Below are 18,990 nucleotides of genomic sequence, written 5' to 3'. Positions count from 1 at the left end.
GACACAGAAGGACAGATGCTGTAGGATTCAATTTATATGTGGCACTTAGAGTAACACATTCAGAGACAGAAAGCAGAACAGAGGCCACCAGGAGCTAGGGGAAGACGTGATGGGGAGTTCTTCTTTAATGAGGAAAGAGTTTATTTGGGGACTGACGAAAAAGTACAGAATGTAGACAGCTGTGATGGTCACACCACTGGGAATGAATGTTGTTTTGGTGGTGGTTGGTTTTGTGAGCAGGATCTTGCTCTATAGCCAGACTGTCTGCAACTTACCTTGTAGCCCAGGCTAGCCTTAAACTCTTGCCTCAGCCTCTCAAGTGGGTATGAGCCACTACGCCCTACTCTTTATTGCGAAACAACTTCTTTTCCTCCTCCTCTTCTTTCTCCTTTTCCTCCTCCTATTCCTCCTCCCCTTCTTCTTCCTCCTCCTCCTCTTCTGTAGTACTGGGAATTGAACTCACAGCCTTGCACATGCTAGACAAGCACTCTACCATTGGGCTATATTCCCAGTTTGCAAATGTATTTGATGTCACTGAATTGTACAGTTAGTGAGATGATACATACGCCTGTCTTACCATAGTAAAAACAGACGCATAAACAGAATCACCCACCCTCATGGAGAATGAGTGCTAATGGAAGAGAAATGCAGTACACAGAACAGATGAGACACATGAAGGCTGATACTTCTTGAAGCAGTGAAGCCAGAGAAGGTGTGACTGAGTTCTGGTGCAGCTGCAGGACCAGGTCTTAAAGCCTGGCTCGGGACAAGCATTCCCTACAGAAGGAACAGTTCAAAGGCCCTTAGGTGGGAGCACTGGAGGCTGGGGGGGCAAGGGGCAGTGCAAGGGACAGGAGGAGGGGTAGAAGAGGAGGAGGCTCATCAATAAAAGACTGTGTACTTTGTCCAGCACATGTCCTGTAGTACCCAGCATCTACTCATCAGGACCCACCAAATACCTTCATTGTCTTCCCTAGCTCTCCCTAGGACTCACCAGGCACCCCCTACTGTTCCCTCTGCCATCCCATCCTGCACACCCCAGACCCACTCCTCACATCTCTACCCCAACTGCCTCTTCATCCCCTGCCCCACTCCTTCTTCCATTAAGCACCTGGTCACCCTCTTGAAATTCCACCCCTCTCCCAGCTTCATTGCAAAGACATTCTACCCTGCGATGGTTAATATTGTCAACTTTATAGACTCCAGGATAACTGAAGAGACAAGTCTCTGGGTATGTCCATGAAGGCTTATCCAGATTATGTTAGTTTACCCTAAATGTGGGTAGTACCATTCCATGGGCTAGGGTCCTGGATAAAATAAAAAGGAAGACGGGAGCTAAACATTCATCACTCTCTTGCTTCCTGACTGTGGATGGAATCTGACCAGCCACCTCAAGCGCCTACTTCCATGACTTCCCACCATGAAGGATTGTTCCTTTCAACTGTGAGCCAAAATAAACCCTTGCTTCCTTAAGTTGCTTTTGTCAGGTGTTTGGTCACAGCAATAAAACAAATACCTAGTACAAGCCCTCACTCCTGAGGGAGTGCCTTCCTCTGCATGCCCATAGCTGCACACACCTGTGGTACTGAGGACAGGGCTGAGCTCTGGACATTCCAGAGTACAAGTCAATGAAATTTTGTTAATTGAGTGAATGAAGTGAGTAAACCCAATCGCCAGTCATTTGTCTCTTCTGATTGGACTACTCTTCTAAGACCACACCCACTTTCTGAGTTGTCCCCTCATCTGTCTCCATTAAGCGCTAGTTTATAGTCTGTCAGCTGTCACATAGGGCTATACAGAGGATTCGATTCAGTTATTCCACATAAAGCACTTGCTGGGAAACTTGGTAATGGGGGAGGGTGGTGAAATGACACTGGGGGAGTGCTCCCCAAGGGGACCCATCTTCTCTTCCTTCCAGACCTTGCAGGCTCAACAGAAGGAAGAGAAATGGGGGTTTTGAGGTAAGAATCAGCTGAGAAGCCTAACCTAAGAAGCTTAGGCCTAACCTAAGAAGTTACGCCATGTGGGGAAGGGAACTGGAGAAATGTTCCTGGAACAGCTTTATGTGAAAAGTGGTTTCCTTTCAGCCTCACTGCACTCTGGACTGCTGACTCCGCTCTTGCCTGTGCATCTGCTGTTTTTTGTTTGTTTGTTTATTTGTTTTTTGGTCTTTTTGAGACAGGGACTCCATGTAGCCCCAGCTGACCTGAAACTCACTATGTAGATCAGGCTGGCCTCAAACTCACAGAGATCTGCCTGCCTCTGCCTCCCAAGTGCCGGGATTAAAGGTGCGCGCCACCACGCCCAGCCTGTGCATCTGTTGTGGCCCACACCATGTTTGCAGGTATCTATTTCCCATCTGTCTGTCCTGCTGTTGGAACTCTTTGGAGAAAGGTCTCACCTTACCCCCGTTAGTGTCCTAGTGCCCTGGAAAAATGAGGGCTGGGCAGTTTTAGCCCTGTGTTCCAGGTCAGGCAATGAAGACAGGAGAGAGACACCTTGTCCAGGGTCATACTGCAGCTGGGTTGGGCTATATATCCCCAGAGAAAAGGATCAGGGACAGGAACTGCTACGTGCAGCATTGGGAGACCAGAGTCTCAGTTGGGTAGTTCCAGTCCCTTCATGGTGCAGCAGCAACGGCCAGAGTCACTACTGTCATTGATCACCTCCTCCTGTGTACCCTGCCCACACCAAGAACATCGTACCCATCATCCTATTTCATCTTCCCAGCTACCCTGGAAGGCAGGTCCTATTACAAGCACTCATTTCACAGGTGGGAATAATGAGGCCCAGGAAGGCAGAGAGACCAGCCGTGGTCACATGACTGGCAAGCGGCAGAGTCAGGATCACAATTCATTCTTCCTGATTCTCAAGCTTGTCTTTACACTGCCCTGTTCTGTGGACTTTTAGCCTGGCATGAGCCACCTGCCTCTAGCCCCAGCACCCAGGTTCTCAGTCTTTTGTTTGAGATTCATTGATTGATTATTGATGGATGAATCTGTGGTCTGCTCTGGAGCCACTCAGTCAGACACTGAGCAAGGGCAGGAATGGGGATGAGGTGGGGATCTTCCAACCCAAGAAAAGTCCCTCAGGCTGTTCCTGTCCCAAGATTCTTGCTCCTGGTGTCCACCACTGCCAAGTTCCCTCCGCCCCTGGATTTAAAGTCACAGTGACAATTAATCACCTGATGACATGGAGGGCAGGCTGCAGAGGAGTTAATTAATTAGGGAAATTCTTCCAGCTCTTTGAAGGTGAAATGTGTGGGGAGGGGACAGGGCCAGGACAGTTATTAGTCAAGCTGAACAAGCTGACTCTGAGAGAGGGCTTCAAGAATCATGCAGGGGAGTTTGGGAAGGATGGAGACCTTATCAGGATAGCTTAGAGCATGCACAAGTCTGCTTTCCTGAGTCTTGTTCCAGGCCTCCAGCCAGAGGGTAGATAGACCTCCCTACCTCCCTGTGACTGGGGCATACATAGACAGAAGACCTCTGTGAGTCCAATGGAATCAGAGGACAAATCTAGTATTTGCAGCCCCTCCCAAAATAAAAGTTGGGCAGTCATAGGGCATGTCTCCTAGTCCCAGCCCCACAGGAATGACAGGGGTATCTGCACAGCTTGGACATGCTAGGCATCAGATAACTGGTAGGGAACTCTCTAAGAGCAGCACAGGCTCAGGGAGGGAAATTGGGGTATCAGGAGAGTGTGTCTCTCGGCTACAGTCCCCAGTCCTCCTCTGCCATTGTGGCCTTTTGGGAGGAGTTGTCAGATTGCCTGGGGCTCTGAGTGATTTGCCAGTCTAGGTAGCCATCCACAGAGGCAGCCAGGGGCTGCCCCTTCTCACCCACAGATGGAGAAGACAGGCACCTTGGTGGTGAGATTGAGGGAACCACAAAGCTTGTACTGTTGAACCCCATTTGAAGGTTCCTACCTGTCCAGGGGTGTCTGACCTGTAGCCTGTGCTCTACATGTGGATAGTTATGAATACAGCCCAAGACAAAAATCATAAGCTTATTTAAAACATTACAAGACTTTGTGTGATTTTTTTAAAAACTCAATTGCATGGTTCCTGAGTGTGAACTCTGTAGGGGACAACATTGTGTCACAGTATCAAAAGGTTAGAGACCCCTGGTTGTCTCCTGAACCATCAACAAACAGGCCAGAGTCTGAGCATGGGGCCAATGCAAAGCCCCATAGCAACACAAAGGGTGCAGGGGTGGGTGCCCAGAATGGCTTCAAGGAGGCTGTGTCCTTCCAAGTGGGTCACAGTGAAGAAAGTTGGCATTTCAATGGGCCTTTCACACAACCTTAGCAAAGGAACAGAGGCAGCACCTGGCACAGAGAACCTGGGGAAGGGCAAGATGCTGGGCAGAGTGGCCATGGTGTAGCCTGAAGGATGGGGGAAAAGGGAGGGCTGGGCAAAGGCCAGAGAACAGAGGAGGAATGGGTGCAAAGGTCCTTAGAGGTGGGGACTAGAGGTTGTTCTCACACAGTAGGATGTTGTCTGGAGTTTATATCAGGGCCTGTCACAATTGGAGACCCTGGGCTTTCAGAAGAGTACTTTTTGGATTTGGAGAGGGTTGAGTTGGGAAACCAGTGAGGAGGGATGTCTTATGGTGTAAGGTGATGATGGTGTCAGAGCGCAGGGTGAAAGGACTCTGGGCACTGCACTAAACATGTCCTGTTCATCTGCTCTTTTCCATCTCAGGAATTCCTGGGTGACTTGGGAGCTGATCATGATAAAGCAGAGGTGATCAGGTGCCATTACCCCCAGCACCTGTCTAGTGTCCATTTGTTCCTCTTCCACACCACTCTTAGAAATCTCCCCACTCCGGGCTGGAGAGATGGCTCAGCGGTTAAGAGCACTGACTGCTCTTGCAGAGGACCCAGGTTTGATTCCCAGCACCCACATGGCGGCTATAAACCGTCCTTAACTCCAGTTCCAGGGGAATCCGAAGCCCTCTTCCGACGTCCGCAGCATTGCACGACACGGGTGCACTCACATACATGCAGGCAATACACTCATACACATAAAATAAAAATAAAAATAAAACATTTAAAAAAAAAGAAATCTCCCTACTCCAAGGACGGTCAGCAGCCTGGGGATACTGCTGCGCCCAGCTCAGAGACCCCATGGGAAAACTGCAAAGTGACGCCAGCCAACACTGTTCCCCCTTGCTCCCTGATTCCCACCCCCATCAGTCATTTGTACGATGGGAAGAGAGCCTAATCCCGAATCTGAAAAACTATGTGACGGAGGCTTTACAGTATTAGAGGGCAAACAGTGGCAGGTGTAATTAGGAGAAAAATTTGTCATGCTCTCGACTTGGGGAAGAGAAGGGAAGGTCTGGTATCACAATCTCCCGGTGTTTACACAGCGTGCGCACACACGCCAGCGAGCGGGCGCTAGCCACCGGCAGATTAATATTTGATGCAAGGAATAGAAACGCATGCTGTTCATGTTTATTTAGGATATTGTGAAATACAGTGAAATTTGCAATTTTATTGGATTTGGGAGGACGGTGTTTTGGAGAAGTCTTAAGCCGCATGGTAGGACACGCGCATCTCTCTGGAGCATAGAGGCACCGGCTTTGGTGGTGAGTCCCCGCGACCCCCCTTCCCAAATTCAAACTTCTAGTTCCATTCCCCTTCTGAAATGAGACAGGATTGGCCCCAGGGGTACTGGGGGGAATAAAACAGAAATCTCAGCTGGGCCTCTTAATTTGGAGTTTAGTGGCATGTAGGCTGGCACAGAGAGAGGCCATCTCTGGGGATTCTTGTCAATTACACCAGGATTGGAAGCTAAGGTTGGGTAGCTTTGGGTACCAGTGACCCTGGCTGGGCTTTCTGGGGGGTGGGGGTGGGGGCAGAAATGAGGGGGGAGGTAGCAGAGAAGAGAGGAACATGGGATAAGGAGCAGTTCTCTTTGTATACAAAAAACTAGTTGATGAAAAGAGCCTGAGAAGACACAGGCTGGCCTCCATCCACCAGTCAGGGTTAGCTTCTCTCACCTCCCTTCCCCCCAGTGAGAGCCAGCCTGTGCTGTACCTCTTTAGCCCACTCCTTGGACAGACACTGGCTGGTAGAAAACTTTTACTTAGAGTTTCCAGACTGCATGGTTAGGTTGGGTGAAGAGGGGACAGCACTGGGGTTAAACAGTAGGCTCCCATTTGTGATCAAAGAAAGAATCTAGAGAGGAAGATAGATAAGCCTATAATTCCAGTAGGATTAGAGGGAGGAGGATCACCTCAAGTTCATGATTAGCCTTGACTATGTAGTGAGTTCTAAGTTAACATGGGCTATAGAATGAGACTCTGTCTCAAAAAACAAGCAAAGCTTGTAAGCTGAAGCAGCCAGTAAAGGTGCCTGAGGCCAAGCCTGACTACCTGAGTTTGATCCCTGGGACCTACCTGCTGGAAGGACAGAACTGACTCACACAAGTTGTCCTCTGACGGCCACACTTACACTATGAGATGCATGTATGTATACAGACACATGTACATTACACACATGTAAGTAAATAAATATAATAAAAATATTAAAAGACAAGTAAATAAATAGAGGATAGATAACTACATAGGTGATAGATATTTCCATATCCAGTACATTTGAATGAATGCATAAACAGCGGTAGCAATGGTGTCTAGACATGGAAGCTGAGTGTCTATGAACCTGGGAATCTGGGAGGAAGTGAGAACTGATTTTCACTGGCCATGACCGACATCTAATTTGAGTCTTTCACTGCGTGTATATATTATTTTTTTGCAATGACAATATATTATTTTATGGTACTAGGGATTGAATCCAGAGCCTCAAACATGCCTGGCAAGTGCTCTACCTTTGAGCTGTATAGCCAGCGCTTTTTACTTTTTATTTTTAGATGGGGCCTTACTAAGTTGCACAAGCTGAGTATTTGACCCCCAAGTCAGCCTCCTGGGTAGATGGGCTTACAGTATGTACCGCCATGCCTACCACCACACCTGGCTCCAACTTTTTTTTTCCTTTTTGTGAGACAGGGTCTCATTATGTAGCCCAGATAGGTCTTGAACCGGGGATCCTCCTGTCTCAGCCTCCCAAGTGCTGGGATTACAGACATGTGCCACGACACCAGACTATTTCCTTTTTAAAAAGAAAATGTTTTCTACCCAAAGAATAGGTTGAGATAAATAGGAAGGCATAAAACACAATAGCATGAGATCTAGAGGGGCAGGTGTTGGTGAGATAAACAGTGAAAGAAAGAAACACAAAAGAGCAGCACTTAAATACACATACCGCCACACACTTGCACACACACCACCACACTTGTACACACACCACCACACACTTGTACATGCGCACACATGCACAGAAGAATCAAGTGGATCTTTATATGAACCAGAGACTGTCTCCTTGGAGCTCCTACCCACTTTCCTACTGTCCTAGTTCTATCAACTGGGTCACACAGAGGAAGTCACCTCCCTGTGCCCCATGGTTGCCCTTCAGATATTTAAAGATAGTGAGGCGGGCACATGTACCTCTGAGCTGGGTCAGACTGCATCCTGGCTGCTGCCTTCCCAGCCTTCTCTCCTGTGCCCCACAGTGTGGTTCTTCCTGCTGTCCTGGGCTCCTTCCTTGGACTCCATCCCTCTGGGAAGCCAGTTGCAGCCTCCACTGTGGGCTGTCTCTGCATCCATCTCATACTCTCTGACTTGGACAGAGGTCCAAGGTTATTCAGCAACAAACTGTAAATATCTTAGAGATTATCCAGATGGGTAAACTGAGAGCCAAATAGAGTCTGACTGAGGTCATGGAAGCAAGATCTGCATCTAGTGTGCCTCTCCCTCCTGTGAAGCTTCTGGAGCTCACAACAGGATAGGACACTGGAGGAAAACCTGTGGGGTGAGGGGCATCAGCCCTAGTCACTGGGTCAGGAAGTGGTTCTGTGTGCAGAGTAGATGGAAAGCAACAAAGCCTGTGACTGAGGCAGACCAGACAGGCACGAGGATAACTCAAACTCACAGAAAAGACAGAGGTGGTGCAGCTTCAACATGCTGTGGGGTAAGGTGAGGGTGGAAAATGTGTGTGTGTGTGTGTGTGTGTGTGTGTGTGTGTGAACTGGTGTGGGTGGTGTTTGTGTGACGGTCCACACACCTGTTGTTCTGGTTTCATGCAGTTGCTGTGACAAACACCATGACCAAAAGCCTTTTAGGAAAAGAAAGGGCTTATTTGGTTTACATTCCCAAGTCACAGTTCATCACTGAGGGAAGTCAAGGCAGAAACTCAAGCAGGAGCTTGAAGCAGAAACCATGAAGGGTTCTGCTTGCTGGTTTGTTGGCAGGCTTATGTTTAGCTATTTAGTTAGCCATGTGTGTGTCTGTCTATCTGTCTTATTTATTTATTTTTATTTTTATTTTATTTATTTTTTATTTAAATTTATTTATTATTTTATTTTATTTTATTTTTGAGACAGGGTCTCCTTGTAGCCATAGCTGGCCTGGAACTTGCTATGGAGAGCAGGGTAGCCTTGATCTCACAGAACTCCACCTGCCTCTGCCTCCCGAGTGCTGGGAGCCTGGCTCTAACTAGCTTTCTTATACAGCCCAGGACCACCTGTCCAGGGAATGGTGCCACCCACAGTGCGCTGGGCCCTCTTACATCTATTAGCAATTAAGACAACCCTCCATAGACATGCCCATAGGCCAATCTGATCTGGGAAATCCCTCAATTGAGAATCCCTTCTCAAATGACACTAGGCTATGTCAAGTTGTCCTAGTTAAAGCTAACTAGGACAGATGTGTGTCTGTGTGTACGTGTGAACACTGGAGAATATTTATGCTCACAATACCCTGGGAGGCATGGGCATGTGACATGTGCTCTCTACCCCTTCCACAGCACACTGACTTATCTGCATTTATTCATAAAGCTGCCTCCTCCCTCAACTGTGAGCTAAGTTTTGTTTTTTCTTTTTAAACATCAATATTGCCAAGTATAGCCCATGGCATACAGTAGGTGCTCAGTCAATAAATGTTCACTGGACTTAACTGACTTCAGTTTCCTGGTGTGTCTTCATGAACACACCAGAGAGAAGAAAGGAATCAGTGCCTCTCAGGCAATTGTTCATAGAGGAGCTGCATACGTGTCTGGGGTGAGTCTTCATGTTTACGTATGTGATTGTATATGTGGACCTGCCCTGGCATAAATAAATTCCAGCCACGGGGAGGGAATGTATGTGCATGTGTGTGCACATGTGCAGGTGTGTGTGTGTGTGTGTGTGTGTGTGTGTGTGTGTGTATGCGTGCACCAGCCCAGCCGCTCTCTCATGCATGTATATAGCCTAGCGACACCCCAGCCTCAGCTCAGCCAGGTTTCTTCCTTGGAAACCTGGAGCCGCTAAAATTAGTATGAAAATGGCCATGTTCGGTTAAAAGGAAGGGGGGTAGGAAGGATGAGGGTGCCCATGAGTGCTATTTTATTTCTCAGTGAGAGGATAAAGTGATTTTTCCTACATAATTTTTGATGTAGAGGCTAAATTAGGCCAGAGAAGAGGGACAAAGCAACTTTCGCCCTCATTAGTATTCTGGGCGCGTGGGCCCAGCCACGGCAGTTATGTATTTTTGCAAGTATGCATATAATTTATTGTGGAGAACACAATTTACATGGTAGTCGATGCCTGTTTTATAGCCTCACAAATAGATGTATGAACTCAAGCATATAATGGCCCAACCAGCAGGCGCAAATACGTTCTAAATCTTCTAAATGTGCTTCACAAAAATGTAACTGAGGAATATAAAACAGATCAATTCTTGCATGTTATATATTGGTTTTTGATTTACAAATCTAATCTGGGACATTTCTTCAGAAATGAGGGGATTTTCCTCCCCTCCTTCCCCTCCCCTTTTTCCACCAACTTCTCTGGCACAGACCTCGCCTGTTGGTCCAGTGTCCAGTGACACCTCAGGTGTCCACGTGCATGCTGGTGGGGTGGGAGTGTACTCCCCTGTCCAGCTGCCTCTGTGTATACATGGCACACCAGGAAGCTACAGACCTTGGGTGGAGGGGACAAAGTGGATGTCCTCCATGGTGGGTGACCTTTTTCCCATCAGAGGCTGAACATTAGGGGAGGAGGACTGATGAGGAGGGAACTTTAGAGGAGTGTGGCCGTCTCTCAGATTCGGCTCCACTGGGCCTCTGCCTAAATGGCCTGGTACTCAGACTAGCTTCCTGTCTGGCTGTGGGTGAGAAAGAAAGTAGGGATTTTAGAAGTGGAATTTAAACTAACATTTGTTGTTCCATTTTTATTCTGCATTTGAAAATATTTTTATTAATTTATCTTGACGTATATGGCTTCTTATTAAAAAATAAAATATCCATCCTATCAATAATTGAATGGAGACACAAATTGTGGTGAACAAAAGGGAATATAATACAACAAAGCAAATGAAAATATTTTAATAAGATGAAATGAGGCTGGGACACAGCTCAGGGGTAGAGTGCTTGCCTAGCACACACAAGTCCCTGAGTTTAATCCATAGCAACATTTTTTTAGAATGAGGGCTGGCCAGATGACTCAGCAGGTAAAGGCTGATGACCTGAATTCAATTCCTGGGACCCACTTTGGGGAAAAAGAGAACTGACTCCTACAAGTTGTCCTTTGATCTCCACATGAGCACCTTGGAACATGTGGGTGCAAGTGAAAGCACGCACACACACACACACACACACACAGAGAGAGAGATAAAAGTAAAATAAAATACAATAAAAATATTCTTTAATGAAAATGGGGCTGGTGAGACAGCTCAGCAGGCAATGATGTCTGCCTTCATGTCTGGCATCCTGATTCAAACCCAGGGCCCACATGGTAGAAAGAGAGAACCAACTCCTGCAAGTTGTCCTCTGACCTCCACATATGTACCATGATACACGCACAAGCTTCTGTGCACACACATAAATATACACATGCTAGGGGCTTGTCACTCTTCTAGAAGACCCCCAGTTCAGTTCCCAGCACTCGCATAGTGGCTAAGAGGCGTCTGTAACTCCAGTTCCAAGAGAATCTACTACCTCCTCTGACCCCTGCAGGCTCTGCACTCATGTGGTGCCCTTTTTTAAAATATTTTATTTATTAGTTTTTTTATTTTATGTGTATAAGTGCACTGCCCACATGCATGTGAGTGCACCAGTGTTGTGCAACGCTGTGGAGGTCAGAAGAGGGCTTCAGATTCCCCTGAAACTGGAGTCAAGGACGGTTGATAGCCACCATGTGGGTGCTGGGAATCGAACCCAAGTCCTCTGCAAGAGCAGTCAGTGTTCTCAACCACTGAACCATCTCTCCAGCCCCTCATGTGGTGCACTTATATGCAGGCCAAACACTCAGACAAGTAAAAAATAAAAATAAATAAATGCAATTTTTAATGTTGAGTTTAAATTATTAAAAAAAAAATACACACGCCGGGCATGGTGGCACACGCCTTGAATCCCAGCACTCAGGAGGCAGAGGCAGGTGGATCCTCTGTGAGTTCGAGGCCAGCCTGGTCTACAGAGTGAGTTCCAGGAAGCTGGAGCTACAGGGAGACCCTGTCTCAAAAAGGCCAAAAACAAAAAACAACAACAACAACAACAAAAACATACACACTAGTCAAGCATGCTGGCACATGGCTTTCATCTCAGCACTTGGGAGGCAGAGGTAGGCTGATTTCTATGAGACTGAGGCCAGCTTGGTCTCCATAGTGAGTTCCAGGCCAGCTGGGGCTACACATAGACCCTGTCTCAGAAATTAACAAACAAGCAAACAAGCCATACACAATCAATCAATCAATCAGTTAATCAATCGATGTAATAAAATGAGATGTTATTTTTAAAATGAAATGAAAATGAAGATTTTTAAATGCAATGCAAGAAGTCAGACCCAGGGGCTGGAGAGATGGCTCAGTGGTTAAGAGCACTGGCCACTAACAACCAACCTTAACTCCAGTTCCAGGGGATCTGATGCCCTCTTCTGGCCTCCCCAGGCACAGCACACAAGTAGTACACTTACATACATGTAGGCAAAACATTCATATACATAAAATAAAAAAAAAATTAGTAGGTTCATTTGTTTTCTGTGTCCTTTCTCTGCCCATCTAGATAAATATTTGTCAGTTCTGTTGAGCTTTCAGAGAACCAACTTTCTGTTCTGTAGTTTTTTGCATTGTTTTCTTTCTTTTTCACAGTGTTGGGGCTAGAACTTGGGGCCTTGTGCATGGCCTTCTTCTACCACGGAACTGTGTTCTCAGCCCCTCTCTATTGTTTTGCTATTTTCTGTTTTATTTATCAGTGTTCTAATCCATAGGGGTTTTTGTTTGTTTGTTTGTTTTGTTCATGCTTTGGACTTAGCTCCAAAAACTCTGGTAAAGTGGAAGATTGGGTTACTAACTTGAGATCTAGCTGAATGTGGACACCTGCAGCTGTAAGTTTTCCTCTGAGAACTGCTTTGGCTGCATCCCACTATTCCCACAGGCTGTGTTTTCACTTTCCACTATTCCAGTATATTTTCTTACTTCCCTTGTAATTTATTTATTTTTGGCCCATTGGTTTTGTGTTGTTTAATTTCCACCTATTTGCGATTTTTTTTCCCAAATTTACTTTTGCTCTTGATTTCTGATTTCATTCCACAAAGAGGCCTTGCCTTGTATGATTTCAATACTTTTTAATTCATTCACATCTGATTTGCAGCCTAAGATATGATTTGTCCTGGAGAATGGTCCATGAGTACTTGGGAAGATGGTATGTTCTGTTGTTGTTTCAGTGAACCCATTATTAGACCACTAGTGTTTTTTCAATCATTTATTTATTTATTTTTCTTTAAGCTGGCCTCTAACTCTTTATAAAGCTAGGAGTGTCCTTCCACCTAAATTTTTAAAAGTTATTTGTCTGTGTGTCTGTGTCTGTATGTGTGAGTTTATGCCTGTGCACATGGAGGGCAGAAAAGGCATCCTTCTCTATCACTCTCCACCTATTCCTTTGAGGTGGGGTCTCTTCCTGAACCCAGGGTTCACATTTTCTCAGCGAGGCTAGAAGTTAGCAAGCCTCCATGGTCCTCCTGTTGCTGCCCTCCTCAGAGCTGGGGTTACAGGCATTTGCAAGGATGCCCAGCTTGTTATGTGGGCACCAGGATGTGAATTCCAGTACTTATGATTGTGTCATCTCTTCAACCCCTGACCTCAAACTTCTGATCCTCCTGGCCCCACCCAACAGGTATACACCATCATGCCTGGTTTATGTAGTACTGTGGACAGAAGTGAGGGCCTCCTGAATGCTAAGCAAGCACTCTACCAACTGAGCTACATCCCAAACCTCTTAGATCACTTTTTAAAAATTATTTTTATGTGTATGAGTGTATCATCTGCAGATATGTAAGTGTACCCATGTCATGCAATGCCCATGAAGATCAGAAGAGGGCGTTGGATTCTCCTGGAACTGGAGTTACAGATGGTTGTTAGCTGCCATGTGGGTGCTGAGAATTGAACCCAGGTCCTCTGCAAGAGCAGCCAGTGCTCTTAACCACTAAGCCATCTCTCCAGCCTCTTCTTGGATTACCTTTAGAAGAGTCTGTGTTAGGTCCAGCTGGTTCTGAGTGTTGTTTACATCCTCTGTTTCTGTGCTGATCCTCAGTCTCATTCTAGTTTTGTATCTCAGCTGCTTAATATTTATAATGCTCAAGTCACAGCTCCAATTTAAGAGCCACCAATCCAGGGCCCGGGTGGGGAGGTGGGCCACCCTTGATCTGTTCTCCAGAGCAAGATGGCATGGTACCCTCACCCACCACCCTGTAGCTTAGGGTCTGGAGCTCAGTGTGACATTTTATCAGCCTCAAGTATCCCCTCCCCAACCTTCCCAGCATTCATAGCCCTGGGGTGAGCTCAGCCCACAGCATGATAATGAACCCTCCATCCCCTGGGTCACTTTCACTTGTCATTGGGGTGGGGGGGCAGAAAGAGAGGGTAGGAATACCCTTCTAATACCTGTGCTTCCATCCCAGCTCTGTGACCTTGGGCAATTCACTTTCCCTCTCTGAACTTTGTTTTCCTCGTATACAAAAAAAGAAAATCTATAATCATTGTCACCACTTACTGAGCCCCTATCATGGACACCCCCCCGCAGTACTGAACATTTAGAATCTCATTCAATCCTCCCAGAAATTTTGGAAGAGGTGAGTGCCTGTGATATAAAAAGAAAGGGAGTTTTGAGCATAATGTATATTTAAAAAAGAAAAAAAAAGGAAAGGGAGGTCCATAAAGCTAAATAACTTACCCAGACCACAAGCATTCAACCATCACTCTCCTGACTCCAAAGCTACAGAAATCCATCCCCTGCCATGTGGCCCTCTGTTCTCCTGGGTGTGCATTTCCATATCCACATATTTAAATGAAGGGGCAGAAAGAGACCAGGACGGGCTGAACACCAGATGATGTCTGTCACCAGGATTCTGTCCCTGTCTGTTGGGTGAAGGTGAAGGGGTGACATGTTTGTCCTGAAGTATCTGGATAAAATGGCCTGATAACCTAGGATTCACTTTCAATCACTTAAATAAAGTGGGGGGTTGGGGGGAAAAGAAACAATATGTGTAAAATGGAAAATGGTTGCTACTGGGCAGTGGGGTCCCTGGGGCTTGTTAAGGCCTCTCTTTGGTAGTTAGTGTTAGAAAAGTTTCATACTAAAACATGAAAACAAACCCCAGGTATCCTGATTCCTGGTAGATCCACTGAGGGAGAGCTATTTGTTCTCATAAACTTGCTACTCCTCAGGGACACAGTCCTCAGTGTTCCCAGTACCCAAAGGGCTCAGGCCCAGAGGTGGAGGTGACCATGTTGTCTGGAACAGGGTGGGGCCGTGTGGTAGCATATGTTTCTCTCTTGCCCTGGGCACCGGCCAGCAAAGAGACCTACTGTCCCCAACACCATTATCTCCCTTGACCCTGCTGAGCTGTCCTGAAAAGATGTGGAAGAAAGGGAGGCCTTTGCTCTAAATAATGAACAGAAAACAGGCAAACAGACAGTGGGAGGGGGCTTCTGTCCCTTGTCCCTTCCCACACGAATATGCCCCAGCTGAGGGTCTCCACCTGCCAGGAAGGGCAGGCTCACGCTGAACTTCTAGGCTGATAGACACAGCCGCCATCCCCATGGCAACAAGCTAGTTAGAGGGTCCTCAGCACAGCCTCCTGGGGCCACTTATCTGCAACCCCCAGGAGGGCAGCATTATTGGGCCCTGCCCTCCTCCCTGCTCCAGCTCCCAGGCCTTGTGGGAGACTCCCCCCACCCCAGACATCTTCCTCCAGAACTCAGGGGACAAAGGCCCAAAACCACACACACACACTCTCTCTCTCTCTCTCTTATACAAAATAAAATAAATGAAATGCAATAAAAATAATTTTTAAGAGAAATTCATTTGTGCCACACAGAAGTGGTGAATGGAACCAACTCAACACAGACCTCTGGGCTACAATTTAGTGTTCAGGATAGAGTGCCACCATCATTTAAAAAATGTTTTAATCATTTTTATTTTATGTGTATGAGTGTTTTACCTGCAAGTGCACCACATGTGTGCAAACTGGAGGAGGCCAGAAGAGGGCATTGAATCTCATGGAACTGGAATCACAGCAGTTATTAGTCTCCATGTGGATGCTGGAACTCTAACCCAGGTCCTCTGGAAGAGCAACCAGTGCTCTTAACTGCTGAGCCATCTCTCCAGCCCCAGCTGTCATCATTCTTTTATTATTATTATTATTAATGTGTATGAGTGTATTGCCTCCATATAAGTAAGTGCACACGGGTGTCATACCATGCCTGAAGAGGTCATAAGAGGGCATCAGATTCCCCTGGAACTGGAGTTATGGACAGTTGTTAGCCACCATGTGGGTGCTGGGAATCGAACCTAGATCCTCTGCAAGAGCAGCCCAAGCACCATCATTCTTAGAGAAGGGATGGGTCACAGACCCTCTTAGCAGAGCAGGACCCTTCACTTGGTAGAAGAGAAAGGTGAGGACCAGCAAGGGGCAGCCCTTCACTGGGCCCATCCCTGCAGCTAGCAGCACACTCTGGCCAATGCCCCATCATGTTCAAATATCAAGTTCCTTGAAGGCCCTTTCCCATAATGAGGTGCTGAGGCCAACCTGGGCATGGGAACAGGAGACTGAGTCTTGTTGTCCTTGACAAGACTCCTGAATTCCACGTAAATCCCTCCAGGCCCTTTAACTATTTTTTCTCCTTCTTCTCTCCCTACTTCCCTCTCTTTCCTTCTCTTTCCTTTAAATAAAGTAAACCCATAATCCCAGCACTCCCAGGATGAGGTCAGAGGATGACGCAGATTGGCAAATTTGAGGCCAACCTCAGCTACCTGTTTTGGGGGGTTTGGATTTTGTTGTTGTTGTTGTTATTGTTTTGGTTTTTGTATTTTTGGGCCAGTCTCCCTATAGGCCCAGCTGGCCTGGAACTTGCTATGTATACCAGGCTGGCCTCAGAGAGATCCTCCTGCCTATGCCTCCCAAATGCTGGGATTAAAGGCGTGCACCACCATGCCCAGCTGCAAGAACCTTTATTTTTAAAAAAAGTTTGAGCAAGTTCAAGTTCCAGGTCCTTAGAAGAAATCCCTCACCCTGACAAAGAGTCGCATCTTGTCCTGCCCCTCCCTGCAGCCTCCATCTGTAAAATAGACTGCTGTAAAGAAACCTGAACAGAACTGGGAAAACCCAGAATGCCTCCACTCAGTGCCTCTCACTTTTACTGCCATGATCACATGCTTTCCATGCATCTTTGGCCAGCCTGTGGCGGATCATGCCTCTGGATCTCAGAAGCATATTTTTCTTCCCTCCTCCAAAGATGGGGAGAGGCCCTCAGAGTCTACTGAGAATGGGCCCTGTGCCAGGCACCTGGCTATAGTGTTCAATAAGACCTGCCCTCCAAGCAGACCCCTCAGTGATCAGGAAAGAGAAATGAGGGAGGGATACACAGAGGGCCACATCTCCTGGTACCCCCATGCCAGGGTGTACCCCAGCCCCACTGTATCAGAATATCTGGGCTGGAACTCTGGTGTGGATATGTTTTAAGTCCTCTGGGGTTGAGAATCACTGCTTGGGTAAACAGTGCTGCTAGAGCCTGAACAAGGCCCAAGACTCCCAGGGAAGACCACAGCAGGACAGGCCACTGGGTACACAACCTGAACCGTAGCAGTCTCTCTTCCACCTCCATGCCTGCAAAGCAGTAGGAAGGAATGATGGGATGTGAAGAGGGGGCAGAGGGGCAGGGCTCTACAGAGCCAAGGACTTCCTCCAAACACCCCCTATTCCCAGCCACAGACACCAAGGCACTCCTCCCAGTGTCCTTCACCCACATAATTAAGTGTCTAAGGAAATGGCATTTTGATAGGGCTAGAAGGGATCATGGTGTCCTATAGGGTACCTACTCATAGTCCAGGTCTCTTTGAGAAAGTGGACCCCTGCGTGCTATTAGGTAGTGTGTGCTGCTTCCCCAGCTCCATATAGTGGGGGCCAGAAAGATTTTAGGGTTTTGTGGTTGCTGCAGTTGCTGTTGTTTTTGTTTTTGTTTTTCGGAGCTGAGGACTGAACCCAGGGCCTTGCGCTTGCTAGGCAAGCACTCTACCACTGAACTAAATCCCCAACCCCATTGCTGTTGTTTTAAGACAGGGTCCCATGTAGCCTAGGCTGGCCTCGAACTTCCCTTCTGGGAGCTGTTGGTCATCCTTGTGCCCCAGTCCATGGCTGCATCCCTCTACTTTCTGCCAGGCATTTCTCTGACTCCCTCTCCAGTCTCTTACAAGGAAACCAGTCACTGGATTCAGAATCCAACCTATGTTCAACGTGATCTCAAGAGCCTTAACTGCATCTGCAAAGGCTATTATCCTGCAAGGTTCTCAGTGTACCCAATCCTGGAGGGAACAGGGAAGTTTTCTGTGTTTCCCCCACTGTACTAGGGACTGGAAAGGAACCTAATGGTGGCTGAGTTCCTGTTTTAGAAACTTTCAGGGTCTCTGAGGGAGACCAAGCTCACACACATGGGGGCCTGGGCCTGCCTAGCAAATGATGACACCGACACTGAGGGTAGAGAGTGCCTAGGGCTACCAAGGAGACAGGAAGGAGATATAAGGGGCCAGGAGATGGAGTAGATTCAGAGGAGAGGTGTGGGGAGGAGGTTCTGGTCCTGGGACCCTGCAGTCCTTGAGTCAGAAAAAGAGTCTGACCTCAACTCTGAGGTTGTGACTCTGGGGTGCAGGGAGGGCCCTTCTCTGGGAACTCCCTGGGCTCGGCTCCAAGAGACTCTTATTGTATACCTGAGGTCCCAGGCTAGGTCCCTGGCCAAGATTTCTCCCTTTTTGAGAGCACAGCTAGATCTTTCACCAGCAGATGCCCAGGGCAGGCCCAGCACCCCACAGTTACTTCAAACATTTGTCAATTAAACAAAAGTGAACAGGTTGTTTTAGAAGGGGAAGCCTAAGGGAGGGCCTCTGGGAACCCAGAAGTGGGGACTGCCCACTGGTCTCACCCAAACGTGCCACTATAAACAAGGGCTCTTAAGTACCACCATTCACACATGCACACATACACACACACACACACACACACACACACACACACACACACACCTCAAAGACTAGAGTCCACTTGAAAAAACACAACATGGCAAAATAAAAGTTGAATAAGTGGAAGGAATATAGGCACAAGGGGAAATGCAGGTAGAGATACCAACACTCTCATCATCCACTGAGTGCTTACTGTATACAAGGCACAAACCGGTGCTGTTTCTCAGAAGAGGCAGGAAGCCTGATGAGAAGCTGGTTACCTTAGAATCCAAGTTTTTTCAAAATATTTTACTTACTATTTTTATTTTGTTTCATGTGTATGAGTATATTGCCTGCATGTATGTAAGTGTACCCATGTTGTGTCCACAGAGGTCAGAAGAGGGCACTGGATCCCCTGGAACTGCCATGTGGGTTCTGGGAATCGTACCTGGGTCCTCTGCAAGA

This window comes from Nannospalax galili, unplaced genomic scaffold (assembly GCF_000622305.1).
Source record: "Nannospalax galili isolate Female #2095 unplaced genomic scaffold, S.galili_v1.0 scaffold1430, whole genome shotgun sequence".
NCBI classification, from domain to species: domain Eukaryota; kingdom Metazoa; phylum Chordata; class Mammalia; order Rodentia; family Spalacidae; genus Nannospalax; species Nannospalax galili.
Note: the sequence above shows the minus strand (reverse complement) of the source record.